The 14749-nt window shown below is 38.8% G+C and overlaps 1 protein-coding gene across 1 annotated transcript in view; it reads left to right on the top strand.

Annotated features, from left to right (window-relative positions):
- LOC309862926 (uncharacterized protein) overlaps positions 1-14749 on the top strand; it is a 175675-nt gene that overhangs the window by 128624 nt on the left and 32302 nt on the right. The window lies entirely within an intron of this gene.

Below are 14749 nucleotides of genomic sequence, written 5' to 3'. Positions count from 1 at the left end.
GGTGGAAAATCTTTCCTAACAGGTATGAAAGAAAGAAATTGAGGATGGAAGGAAGGAAACACACAAACAAAAAAACCTGCCGGGGGTGGGGGTGGAGTGGGGAATAAGACAAAATAGGGCTGATCTGGCTATTCCTTTGAGGTAGTTGTGTCAATAGCAAACCTCATTCTCTGCCCTATTTTGGTAAATGGTCTTTTTCCTATCTTGGCTTTGGATTTCTGTCCCAGTGTCTTAATACCATTGCTCTCTTTTTGGGACAAGTGACATTTAAAATTAAAACAGAAACTAGCAAGAATATCAAGCCTACCTCTCACTGCCAGTTCAAACAGCCATTATCCTAACATAGCTACACTTACTAAATAGTTTCAAAACCATTAGATGAGAGGAAATCTGTGATTATCACTGGAGATCCATCCCATTGATATGAGAATGACTAAAACCTTTTTCTCTTTTCAGATGTTTACAACCAGGAGAGTAGTTAGGAAACTAGAATTATGTCAACTCAATCAACAGATATTCATTGTCTTTCTACTACATATAAAACATGATTTATCTCAAAGAATGTAAAGTTAATTTGGATTTGTACATAAATTTTCAAAAAGAAATTTAAGAGCACAAATAAGAGCATTATGAGATGGTCCAGGCTCAACTGCCCCTTGAGTTGTATGACCAATATATCAGGATAGAGGAGGAAACGAAAAGTAATAAAACAACAAAACAAAAACTTCCTTTACCTATTGAAAAATAAGTACAAGCAGGAGCATTGGAATTTATGGGGTATTAAAAGAAACATAAAAGGCCCCAGTGTTCGCTAAACTCTAAATAATTAATTAAAGAGTATTTCTGACAGTGAAAGAACATTTATATATGAGTCTCTCAAGAACATCCACAAATGTCTAACAAATAGCGTTCTCTCAAAGTCCATGAAAATATCTTTCCTAAGTAGTAGTGGGGTAAATAAAGGTTTAGTTGGGAAAAGAATGAAAACAGCTGCAAACTGGGGACAAAAATACCAGAGGATATAAAAATTGTACTTTAAATTTTGCTTCAGTATTCTTTTTTTCTGAAAATATGAATGTAAATATCATAAAATAATTAATATTTTCATAATTTTAATAAAAATAATGTCTTTCTTTAAAAGCTGACATTTCCTGCTAAATTATCTGAGACTCAGCAATCCACACCTGGAAATTCAGTATTAAAGCAAGGCTAAGGGCTCCCACCAGAAAATGCAAGCGATAACGTCAATTGACCTCTAGAGGGCTACCTACAAACTAGATCTTATCCATGAAGTGATCTCAGACTTCTTCCTAAAGGTGGTTTACACAGGTTAAAAAGCTTTTCATTTGGGGAAACTTGTATCTGTCTTACTTCTCCAAATGACAAATGAATCTTCACTGATCTTCTGACGTAGTTTTGTATGTTCCAAATCTTAAGGCAGGTCATTTGCAGTCTCTGTGGTGCTGAACAAACTGGAAATTCCAGATGTGTCAGTTTACCTCTGTACCCAGCACCAAACCCAGTGCCTGCATAGAAGCAGATGACCAAAAAATGTGCATCAATTTGAATAAATCCTCTTTTTTTTTTTTTTTTTTTTTTTTAGCGCAAATAGTTCTTAGTAAATGTTATTAGCACAGGATGGAGCTGAAAGCAGTAAAAACAGATTTGACATTTTAAAAGCTTATAATAATTAACACCTACTTTCATGCACATTATCTCACCAAAGCCTTAAAATATTAACAAATTCGTTTTTATTATCATGTACGTAGATTACATGACTGAGTCTAAGGAGCTTGATGTAATAAAGTGGAAATTCAAATTTAGTCTTTTGATTTCAATCTCAGTAACTTTTTCATTGACTCATTCCTGCTTCTGATGATTTAGTTAATGAAGGGGCAAATCAGTAACCTTTCAATTGGTGTCTGTTGGTGGATAGAATGAGGCATCCTAAAAAAAAGGAGAATGTACCAGACATGAGCCCAGATAATTAGTCATAACCTTGGAAAGCTGGTTGACTCAGGAGGGGAATGAGGTAGCGAGGACTCAATTCATCAGCTCCTGGGGAGACCAAGGGCCTCCAGCGAAACTGTTCAACTAAACAAGTGCCAGGATCAGAGACCTGAGCCAGAAAGAAGAGCCATTTTCTTCGTTGACAAACCAAGATAAATAAAAGACTGCTAGGATACAACCCAGACACAAGATGGACCAGGTCAGAGCTGAGTATCAAGTTGGAAATGAGAGACCATCATGAAGGAGAACTAGAGGAAGAGGTCAAGACAGGATTTGGTGGACATGACTTAGATCCCAGGTGACTGGGTATAACAGAAAAGTCCTAGTTTATTCTATATGTGCTATTTCTGTCTTAATGATGTAGTTCTCAGTACTCAAGGAGGAGGAAGGGATAGAAATTGTTAATCAAAAAAAGAAAAAAATGATCCATTTTATTCCCACTCATCTACTGATACCTGGAAGTGAAACTGGAAAATCATGACCCAGAAAAATGTATGTTTTGGTAAGTGGCATATGTCTCTGGAAATAAGCCTAGGTTGGAAGGACAACTTCTAGACAAAGCCTGGAGGCTGATATAATATATTAAGGACTAAAATAGACAAAAGGTAACAGGTAAAAGGAGATGAGCCCTTGAAGGTAAATGATGCCAACCTCACAATTTTGCTTTGGACTAGTCTTCCCTAGCTTTGGGGAAGAAAGAAAAAAAAGTATAGTGGTTAAGAATACAGATTGCCTGGGTTTGAATCTTGTATCTATCACTCACTAGCTGCATGCTTTGAAAAAATTGTGTGAAATGATCTTAATTACTCTTCTGTAAATTGAGATAATATAGTACCTACTTCATTTTACAATATTTTACAATAAAAGTCCTAGCTTAAAGGAGAACTTCTTAAACTTTAAAAATGTCTTAGTTTTAATTTAGAATAATTATATATGTAATATATGTGATTCATTCAGACCAACAACTCCACAATAATTTTTTGTTACTATGGGAGAGACACTTTAATGGAGAAGACATTCCGGGAAAATGTAGTAACTTTCACCAGCAGATATGTCACACTCTTAAGACACAGACTTATCTGTCTTCAGGATCTGTAGAAGATGTCTGGACTTGTTCACATAACATTAAGACTTTACAATACATTAGTGAACCTGCTATCCAAATTGCTTGTTCACTCACCAACTTAACAAATAGTTATTGAGCATCTCTCTGCTATCATGGACTCTTACAAGCTTTGAGATAGAGTAAAGAGAATTCTCTACCCTTAAGGAGCTTCCATTCTAGTAGAATTTACTTGTATGCTTGCTAATGTTCATCTCTATGTTTCTTAGCTTTAGTGGAATTGCTAGAATGGAAAATGGTTTTCATTTTCTCTGAGTGCTGAGGACATTAAGCCTTTCCACATACTTATTGCCTTTGGATATTCTTTTGATAGCAAAACTGGCACTGAGTGAGTCTGGCTCTGAATTTCTGGTGTTCTGTCCTGAAAACATCAAACCAGTCATAACACAACTGAGATGACACTTGCTTAGTCCCCATAAAGCTAATCTGTACCCTAACACACTGTCCTACAGTGACTGTCTCCTTGGGACCCACGAGCTATCAGCAGAAACTTTTGCTCTATCTTCTTCAAAGGTTGTTGCTTTCCCAATTTCCCTGCTATGTATTCTGCCTGGCACACTGGCATAGACCTGATAAATACTGATCAAATGAACTCAGGTAGTGGGCAAGATGATTGTAGGGGGAATGTGGATGAACAATTAATGTTTAATATATTGATGTTAAATGTTTTAGGAGAAATGTAATTTAAATAGATTAATGATATTTTAAGTTTAAAGACCATCAGCTTTAACAATGGTATAGAACTGATCGAAGTTTGGGAGCTATTGACCCAGTGGCTAATAATATAAACCTTATAGTTTAGCAGGCTGGGTTTTAATCTTGGTTCAGACACCAACCAGTTGAGTGATCTTGGAAAATGGCTGTCTGGATGTCAATTTCCTTAGTAAAAAATGAGGTTAATGACAGTACCTACGTCATAGGGTTTCTACATGGTTAAATGAAATGTGAAATATGTAATCTATATAAAATGCTAAACCCTGTATCAGACACCAGTGAAAGTTCAGTAATGATGATTATTATAAATCATTTCTATAATAACATAACTACGACTTTGTCAACTTGAACTTCTTATTCTAAGGACACTGAAGCAGGGAGCTCGTTGGCGTAGGTGAAGGAGTGTGCCAGTATTGCCCACCAGCAGACCTGTGAGGGGAGCTTGGGACATGATGGTATAGTACCTCACAGGATCAAAGAGAAACTGAGGCCTGAGCAGAAGCTGTTCTATGGCTTGGCTAATGAACATGTTTCCCAGTAGTGGAATGAGAAGAGTGGGACCTCTTCTAATACCCTCAAGACTGCGTTGCCATGCTAATTTATTTTAACTGATAAACTACATCCCTTAAAAAAACTGACCCTGCTTTCCTGAATCTTCGGTGGACAAGTGCTCAATCCATATTCAATGCAAAGACAGAAATTCTGCGGAGTAAAAAGAACGCACATGTAAATAAGATGAAGCTTTGTTGTAAAATCTGAAGTTGGTTAGTCATTACATTGTGATCTAACCTAATCTAAACAAGGCAGTGCACATATGCCATATAAGCTTTTTTCTCTTCTAAAAATATCTCATTATCATCCACAGAAATAGTTAAATATAGATACTTTGTTTTTATGGCCTTTATTTTTGAAACATAAAAGGTTTTATGTTTCTAATCCCTAGACAGTTTTTCATGGTATTTCTGTTTATTCTGCAATCTACTTTCAAGCTATGTTTGGGGGAAGAAAATGCAATGATTTCAGGAGAGTATAAAATGTTTTTCAATTATGGTGAGTGAATTCTGGGACTCTCAGAGTCATTTAGCTCCTCTGATCTTAGACAATCGCTCTGTATGACCAGAGTAACTCAGGTTGGGTTTTTACCCTCTTGGTTTCTTTTGAATTCTCTGTTGTGGCTTTCATTTCCTTTGTGTTTCTCTATTGTTTATTGCAGTCAGTTTCAATGGCATTTACCTAGACTGGTTTTGTAGCAATAAGGAATCACTTGAGTTAAGGTTTTCCAACATCAGAGTTTCATTAGGAGGAAAAGTAAAAACCTTGTAGTCACTCCCAATGACCTCAAGGTGGATTTGAATGGAGGTCCCTGACATGAAACAGCAGGGTAAATTTCATGCACATTCCTTCATGGGTGTGCAGCCTGTGCCAGCACAAAGGTCGCACTGAGAAGAGCCTGTCCTTGGTCTAATGCTCTTTTGCCATCATCTTGTAATTCTCAATAATTTTTAAACAATCCTGTAAGGCTTATGAAGCTGTGGATTGCCCCACCTCCAGGCTTGAAGCCACATGATGCCCCATCTGCTTAGAATGTCACTGCCTACTTCTCCCCTCGCTGGTGAACTCATCACAGCTCATGGGTGATTCTCTGCACAACTTTTCTTTCTCTTTTTCAAGAAGAGTTAGTCACTCGGTGTCTCTGTGTTCCCATGACAACACATGCCCACTGCTGGGATCACAGATTCTATTCCACACCCCATGTGCATGTGTGACTTTCTATCTGCCTCAACCGTGAACTCCAGGGCATGGATCAAAACTGGCTTTGTCATTTTGTTTCTTAGGACTAGTTCCTGACACACGGTAGTGCTCTTTCAATGTGTGATCATGAGGAAAACTTCAGCAAGCGTTCACACTATGCTGGGGCAGTATGGAGCTTTCATTGCCACTGTGCATTGCTCTCTGCACAAGATAGCACTCTGTCTCCCTTCTCCATGATTTCAGAATCCTCGTGGATCTTATGATGCCCAAAAACGGTCCCTTCCTCTGGGAAGCCTTCCTTAAATGAAAGAAAGATGGATTGTCTTCCTCCTCTGTGGTTTCTCTATACACTGTAGATAAAAATTCCAATTGAGCAATTTAGTTTTATTATCTGACACACCATGAATTGCTTAAGTGTGTTGCCCTTTCTACTTCAGGGTACAGAAGAGAAACGAGAGACCTCTAAGCTAACTGATTTTTCAGCATGGACTTAGATTGTCTGGTTATATTAGTTTTATGGGTCCAGCTGAACTAGAATCCATATATTTTTTCAGATGTCAAAGAGAAGTCTTAGCTTTAAGATAAAGGAGTAGTTCACTTCAAGTCAGCAGGTATGCTGATTATTATATTTAACAAAGTAAGTTGAGTATCATGTATGACACATTGTATATTCTTAACTCTATATCTGATACATTGTATATTCTTGAGTATCTGGTGGAAGATCAGTTGACGGCATATGTTTGCATTTATTTCTGGGCTCTATGTTATTCCATGTTGCTTGTATTACTGTAGTTTTGAAATATATTTTGAGATTAGGAATTGCAAGACCTTCCACTTTGTTTTTTTTTTATTCAATGTTCCTTTGGCTATTAAGAGTCTTTGGTGATTTCATATGAATTTTAGAATGTTTTTTCTATTTCTGTAAAAAAATGCTATTGAGTGGTTTTAAAAGAAAAGCATTACTTCATTTACTTCCCCCACTAGCCCTGTCTAATAGACACCGCTGCTACCATTTCTAAGTAAGGAAACTGAACTAAGGATCTTGTTCAGTGTTACTTCACTGAGAAGCAGAGTTATAACCAAACAGATCCCAGGCTTTCACCAATACATATTTGTGAATTTTGGGGGCTGGAGTGGGAGTGGGGTGAGAGGTGGGGTAGGATGGGGGCAGGGTGTTACTTGTGCTAATAAGTTGAACTTATTTTTGATGTTCAAGATTCAGAAGGCAAAACCCATTCTCAGTTAAAGGGTGCCAACTAATTCCAGTAATAATCCTTTACAAGTCTCTGCTTGCCAGAGAGTGTTAACTGTTTAGTAGCAGTCATTTTTAACAAGCCCATAACGCTGCCATTACATGAATTATACATGGCTTATAAAATGATTATTTAGTCAGTGGAAAATTAAATCCGTCAGTGTTTTCCAAATCTGAGCTAGGACATTCATCAGAAAAAACTGTTAAATTTTTAATCAACTGTACTGCGGTTGATGTAGCTATCAGCCTAAATTGCTCTTTCTCTGTCATTCCCCTTGTTGCAGAATATAGTGTAGAATTACCAGCTCTACAATGCTAATTGATTTTTTTCTCGGAGAGATTTAAGAGAGAGTGACATGCCATCCAGCATTAAAATAAAAAAGTTGCATGAGCTTCAAAGACACATTTCACATATACCAAGTGGTAATTTAATATTTTAGGTTTTTTTGATCTTTCTCCTTCTGACCCAACACTTCAAACCTGAGTCCACCTCTGACTGAAATCGCAATGAATATTCAGACCCAAACAATAAAACTAAGAAATTATATAGTGTGTTAAAAGATGGTAAGGTTATAAAAAATAATGCAAGGAAAGAGGATGTCTACTTGTATATCAATAATATAGCAGAGTAAAAGAGTAGATTCCCCAAATGCACAAGAGTGACTAATGTTCCCTATGAACAGGTAACTCACTGGACATTTCTTTCAGTCATAAAGTGATTTAGACAGTTTCTCACTTTCTTTATAAATCTCTCTCTCTCTCTCTCTCTCTCTCTTTTTTTTTTTTTTTTTTTTTTTTTTTTTTTTTGGTAGTGCACTTGAAGTTCTTCTGATGACAATCAAGGGTAATTCTTGTGTTTTTCTTCAGGGAAATGTATTTGTTTATTAGTAGAACCTTACACATATTTCTTTGCCTCCATTAAAAGAAATATCTTCATAGGTAGACCAGGCAACAAAGGGAAATCATGGTCCTAAAAACACTTCTCTGCCTACAACTGTGTATCAGAGGCAAAGCCAGAAGTGGTAATCAAAAGAGTTCCCATCCATGCCCTTGACACAATGTTGTCAATCCCAGGCTCCAGCTAGCATCACGCTGTGGGTTTCTGCACAGTTCCAGACCCTTTCTGACTTTCTCAGCCATGACTTATCTTTGGCAGTAACATGTTGATCTGGGCTAGTGTTTCTTAGATTCAAATGTGCGTGAGACTCACTGGGAATCTCACTAAAATACAGAGTTGGATTCAGGGATTCTAAGGTAGAGTTTGAGAGTCTGCATTTTGAATGTATTCCCGGGTAACACCGATACTGCTGTTTCTCTTTGAGGAGCAAGGATCTATGACAGCCATCTAGCACAGAACCATCCAGGGTGAAAATCTTGGCATCAGTCCTGGGTCTGGACCACCATTTCGTATGTGGGGCACATACTATTTCCACAGGAAAGCATGCATCAGCATGGGGCAGCAACAGGCTGAGCCAGCTTCCTGACTAGACCCTCTAAGAGGGTGGCAGGAGTGGGGTAAGGGATTAGGAAAGGGAAATCTGACATCTGTACACTCTTCCAGATACAGCTCAGGGCATGATCAGGAAGGAGGTGCAGAAGTGATTGCTGTTCCCACTTCTCCTTCCCATGAGCTCTGGGGTGGGTTCTGTCCACCTGGAGGAAGGGGCCCTTATCCTCATGTGGAGAGGCCTTTCATATATGCTCAAGGCCCCTTATCACCTGATACCAACATTTTTGGTCCTACCATAGTCTGGAGACAAACATTTACTGTTTCCCTAACATACCATGTACTTAGAAACTTCCATGCATGTGTAATCACTGTTCCCTCTAGCTGGAGTATTCTCCTTTTCCCTTCCTGATGAGATCATGTTTATTTTTCTAGCTAGAGCTCAGATGAGATGCATACTCTGTCCCCTGTCTGGCCATTTCTCACACAGGTGGAAGTAACACACCCTCCACCTGCCAGGCTGGGTGTTGTGGTAGTGACTTGATGGTTCTTCTCCTTTCCACTCTCACCAACCCCACCCCACTCCACACACCATTCTGAATTCTGGAAAGTGTAAATCAGATGATAGAAATCACCCCTTAAGCACCTCTGGCTCCACAAGTAGACACTCAAACACCTCAACAGAAGCCATTCTCCCTACCCTGGTCTGGAAGTACCTGTGGGATATGTCCCCGACTGCCTCTGGGACTCCTCTCTATTCTTGGAGCCACCTCCTGCACAGAAGTTCTGGCCCACTAGTCTTCCATCTGAACTCGTAGAGAGATGAACTTGTTCCCACCCTGGTCATCGGCTCTTCCCTCTGCCCAGAATGTTCTGCCCCCGGAGTTTCACTTGTCCGACCTCTTCCCATTCTGATCTCAGCTCACTGCATAAATCTATAGTCGAAGTGGCCTCAGGGCTCTCCCTGTGTGCTGCGGGGCATTGCTTCCATCACAGCCTTTATGGGATCCTGCCATTTTCTTGTTTGCTTCTTGTCTGTCCTCTTCTACCAGAATTACTAGCCCCAGTAGAGAAGAGACTCTGCCTTCTCTGTGGAACACCGTATTCCCAGAGTCAAAGCAGGTGCTGGGAGGACTCCCATAATCTTGGTTGAATCCCTGTGTGGTGAAATTACTTAACAAAATGGCATCCCCTTTAGAGACAGATCTGGACTTGAAAACCAGCTCTGTCCTTAACTAGATACTTAACTCCTCTAAGCCGTCGTGTGCCCATTGGTAAGGCAGAAATAATAAGTGCCCCACCCTTCCAAACTGTTGTGAGAAGTAAAATCATGTAACACACATAAGATGTGGAGCACAGCACGGCATAAGACAAGCTTACTTACCGAAGCTGCAATTTCCGTTCTTACCAGCAAGCCCTTTATGTACACAAGAGGAGCGGTCGGGGTCGGGGGATGCCAGGGGGAGTGAAGGCGCATGCCTCGGGACTCAGATGGGAGCCTTGGCCTTCTCTCCTAGCTCCAGGAGATATCACAAAATATGTAATGTTTATTTAGAGAATCAGCTTGAAAGTTAGTAATTATCTGATTAATGACCCTCCCGCCAAGGGCTTCTGTTCCAGGATGATGGGTTTAAGTGTATCTGGACTCAAGGGGAAGATTCTAACCTGCTGCTGTGTGAATGGTGAAATATTTAAAATTAGATGTATGGAGTGCTGAGGTAATTATGTGTGTGGCAAACATATGGCAGAGGCTATATTTCTCCTGCTGAAAGAAACAAGTCCAAATATGTAACGTACACACATTCTCCTTCCTATAAATACACAGATTGGATGATGCCGTGGCAACATTTTGTTAAGTACCAGAATCTCGGAGAAATCACTCGAAGCACGTTATCAGAGGAACAGATGGCCAGTGTCCCTCCTGGTCTGAAGGTATTTCTGGCTGTCATGTGATTATTCTATAAATAAACCCCACTGAGAGGCAATGGAAGGTAAGCAATCATTTGCACTCTCTGACTTTAAAAAAGAAGGTACTGCAAAAAAAATTAAAGGCTAGCTATTTTAAAGATAATTCTATCACAACACCTGAGGGATAAAAGGGATTTTTAAAACCCATCAAGACTATTTGATCTTTCTAGGGGAAGACTCATTGGATTAAATTCAGCTTGACTTTGGAAGACCCTCAGAGGACAGCTCCAAAATTCAATCATGCCATCTGTGGCACTGTTCTAAAAGTTTGATTGTGTAGCCTCTGCCTACCCAGATCCAACTCCCTCAGCTTCTTCCCTCCACAGCCCACTCACCCCAGGGACACATTTCAGACTAGGCAGCCCACAGTTAAGTCTGTTTCTGGCCTCAGGTGAGGACTTGTGAAAGGAGGCTCTGGTAACCGGGATCCGAGTATCTGGCAGGTGATTGAATTCAATAGTTGTGTTTTGTTTTTTTTTTTTTCCTTCCCTTTCTTTTCACAACTGTACAATGAGACTTGTTTCATTATTTTTATTTGATGGGATGAAGATTTGAAGTCCAGGATGTTAACTATTCAACCAAGGTGACAAAGGTAGTAATTGGAAATGAGAAGGGTTCTCTGCCTCCTTACCACTCCATTGGAGCTGTGTCACAATCTTATCCTTTTTTCCTAATTCCTTATGCTCAGTACCTCCATGGAAAGCCCTTCCCAGAACTGAAAGGGCCACCATTGACTTTCTAAAGTAGAACATGATTGAAAATAGAGCTACCCAGTAGCAATTGCACTACTGGGTATTTACCCTAAAGATACAAATGTAGTGATCCGAAGGGGCATGTGCACCTGAATGTTTATAGCAGCAATGTCCACAATAGCCAAACTATGGAAAGAACTAGATGTCCATCAACAGATGAATGGATAGAGAAGATGTGGTGTACACACACACACACACAGGAATACTATGCAGCCATCAGTTGAAATGAAATCTTGCCATTTGCAATGATGTGGATGGAAATAGAGGGTATTATGCTGAGCAAAATAAGTCAGAGAATCACAATTTTCATATGATCTCCCTGAAATAAGGAATTTGAGAGGCAGAGTGGGGCGTTGGTGGGGAGGGGAGGAAAAAATGAAACAAGATGGGATCAGGAGGGAGACAAACCATAAGAGACTCTTTATCTCACAAAACAGAGGATTACTGGGGGGAGGGGGGATATGGAGAGAGTGGTTGGGTTATGGACATCGGGGAAGGTATATGATATGGTGAGTGCTATGAAGTGCGTAAGCCTGACGACGCACAGACCCATACCTCTGGGGCAAATAATACATTATATGTTAATAAAAATAATTAATAAAAAAGAAAAAATAAAGTAGAACATGAAACTTGCCCATTTGTAGGTGAGGGAGAGCTGTCCAATGAGAATCCCTAAGTCTCATTCATTCACATATTCACTTATTTTTTAAAAGTTTTCCAACATAATTTAAAAATTCTTCAACTTGCTCAAGCTTGTCATTCTTTAAATGTCTCTATCTCTATTAGAATTGCTAATCCCCCCCCCATTTAGTTATTTAAGTTTTTGAATCATAATTTGCAGGGTTGTGAAACAGAAATTACCCACCATTGAGGGTGGTCGTGATTATGATAAAGTGCTGTCTGGTAAGGGCTTGAATCTTTAGCCAGTATGAGTACCCTTTTTTCTGTGTGCAGGATAAAGTAAGGTGTCGGCTTTTCTCACGTTCATCTCCACCCCTCTTCCACTACATGGGGCGGGGGGGACGTGGCTTCTCTCCAGATTCCTAGGGTTGGAGTTGTAAGAATTTCTTACAGTTTAAGCTCTGTTGGTCTCATTCACTGATGTATGTTCAGCACCAGAATGGCAGTGGGGCCAGTCTCAAGCAGGTGCTTAATGGATTTTTGTTGAAAACACATATTGATAAATGGAATCTGAAAGTAAAATAACTTTTTCAGAAAATTCTCTGCTCATTAGTTTTTATAAAAGAGAATTTTCTTCACACATTAAAAATGGCTGTTTTCCAATCACACTTTTATTTGATTTTTATCCTATCACAATAATTCTCTCAGGTATTTCTGAAGAAAACTGGGGTCTTGAAGCTGCCTAATTTTTTTTTCTTTATTTCCCAAATTCCCCTTGTTCCTGCATTCAAGGAATAACCAAGATCTCTAACTTAAAGATTTCAATGAAAGAGTGGCCTTTTATTTTTGTATTTAATTATAGAAATTGATAATTAAAATAGTTTTATTTTTAGGGGGAAAAATAGTCCTATGTTAATGAAAGTGAACCAGAGACTTTTAGAAGACTCGTGTTTCTGTGTTTTTACAATTACTATTTGCCTTATGTGGAAGGAATGTTCATCAGTAGAGAATTTTAAACAATTCTGCTGGAATATTATTGGCAGAGATACCCTGTTTGCATACTTCTGGTGGCCAAGTTTGTTTTTTCCTCAACAATCAAATATCCTTCTGCAATATTAACCATATCTCTATTGTTCCCTTTTGAAATCCCTTTGGCCCTGCAATTCACATTTCCTAGCAATACTTGGATTTTGGGAGAAGCAAAGTATTGGTTCTACCTGACGTCAGGATGTCACAAGCCCCAGGGATAAAGTTTTGGACAAAGGGCAGTGGCCCTGACATTTGATCACTCTGGACCTTGGTTTCCCCACTGGTAAACTGTGCAAGTTGGACAAGTGATTCCTCATTTTTTTCTTTAACATTATTACAAATGCCTCCCTGTCTTTTTTTCTATTAAAGATAACATATGTTCATTGTAGAAAAACAAGAAACTTCAGGGGAAAAAAAACTCATGTGAAATTATCATCTTTCTATTTATATATATCTATGCATATGTAAAAGTGAATATATATGTGCCCACATACTCGCACTCCCACTCAAAACACATTCCTTACGAAAGCAAGTGTGATTGGTTATAAATGCCTTAGAGCCCCTCGGATTAATCAGAATAAACATTTCAACCCTCCTCTTAATGCTGCTTGCTGGCTTTGTCATTCTTTAGGAAATAATTGCAGATTCGTAGGAAATCACAACAATAGTGCAGAGAGTTACCATGTGCCCACCCCTCCCCCAATTCTATGACTGCAAGAAATCAGGTTCTCATCATGCACAATATTTAATCCTTACACAATCCTGTTGCACACATAAAGTAGTTGAAGAACAGCTAACACATATCTCAACGAGAAACAATTTTACTGCATTACATTTGTGTGTTGTTATTATCTTGCACTTTACCAAACATTTTGTTCAAATTCCATTTTTTGAAATTGTTTAGGTCAGTTCTTTGCTTCCCCAGCCCCTTCAGTGTGGTTTTGTTATTTGTCATAACGTGATTAACTTCATTTGGTGTTGTTTCTACTCCACTTTGCATTCCCTGCATTCTGATTGATTTTAATGATTTATTTGGGCGGTTTGTAAAATATTCTTGCATTCCTAAGAGTAAGGGCTATACAAAGAGGTCCACCCAAAGAAGTGTCCCTCTCTCCTTATATCACCACTTGTTCGTTCTCTAAGCTCCTGCCCAACCTGTTCTTAGCTATCCTTTCCATGTAACCAACCTCTTCAGTTTTTGGTTTATCCTCCCTATTTAACTTTTGCAAAAAGTATGTGTGTGTGTGTTTTCTTATATCATCTTCTTTCTTATTTGAAATGTAGCTTACTATAAATATATCTCTGCTTTTTTCATTTTACAGTAACTTTTGAAAATCACATCCTATTAATCAAAAGAGATCATCCTTTTTTTGTTGTTGTTATAGTTACATATTCCATTATGTGGATGTACTACATTTTTTTTCCCAGTAATAATTCTTTGAATGAGTATTTAGGTCATTTCTAATATTTTGTCAACAGTGATGTAACAAATAATCTTGTGCATAGCCATGTGTATTCCATGCTGTAGATCCCTAGGAATGGAGTTATGGGCTCTGAATATAAGTGCGTAGGTAGTTTTGTTGGGTCTCGCCAAATTCCCTGCAAGAAGGGTTGTATTGGTTTGTATGTCTGTTAGTAAAATTTGAAGAGAATGTTGTTTCATAGTTTTAACAAAAGGATGTATTTTTCTATTTTTAAAATCGGTTTTATTTATTAATTTTAGATTCACACTAAAATTGAATGGAGAGTTCATATACTCTGGACCCCACACATGGGTGGCCTTCCCCCCCAGCAATACCCCTGATCAGAGGGCTACACTTGCTACAATTGATGAACCTACTCTGACCCATCATAACCAAAGTCCTTTCAGGCTCACCCTTGGTGTTGTACATTGTAAGGGCTTTGACAAATATCTAATGACATGTATTTGCCATTGTAGTAGTATATAGAATAGTTTCACTGCCTTATAAATTCACCATGATCTGCCTATTCATCCCTTCCTCCCTAGCCCCTGATGACCACTGATCCTTTTGCTGTCTCCGTAGTTTTGTCTTTTCCAGGACATCATATAGTTGAAATCA

This window comes from Mustela nivalis, assembly GCF_964662115.1.
Source record: "Mustela nivalis genome assembly, chromosome: 4".
NCBI classification, from domain to species: Eukaryota; Metazoa; Chordata; class Mammalia; order Carnivora; family Mustelidae; genus Mustela; species Mustela nivalis.
This window is presented reverse-complemented; position numbering and strand designations above follow the sequence as displayed.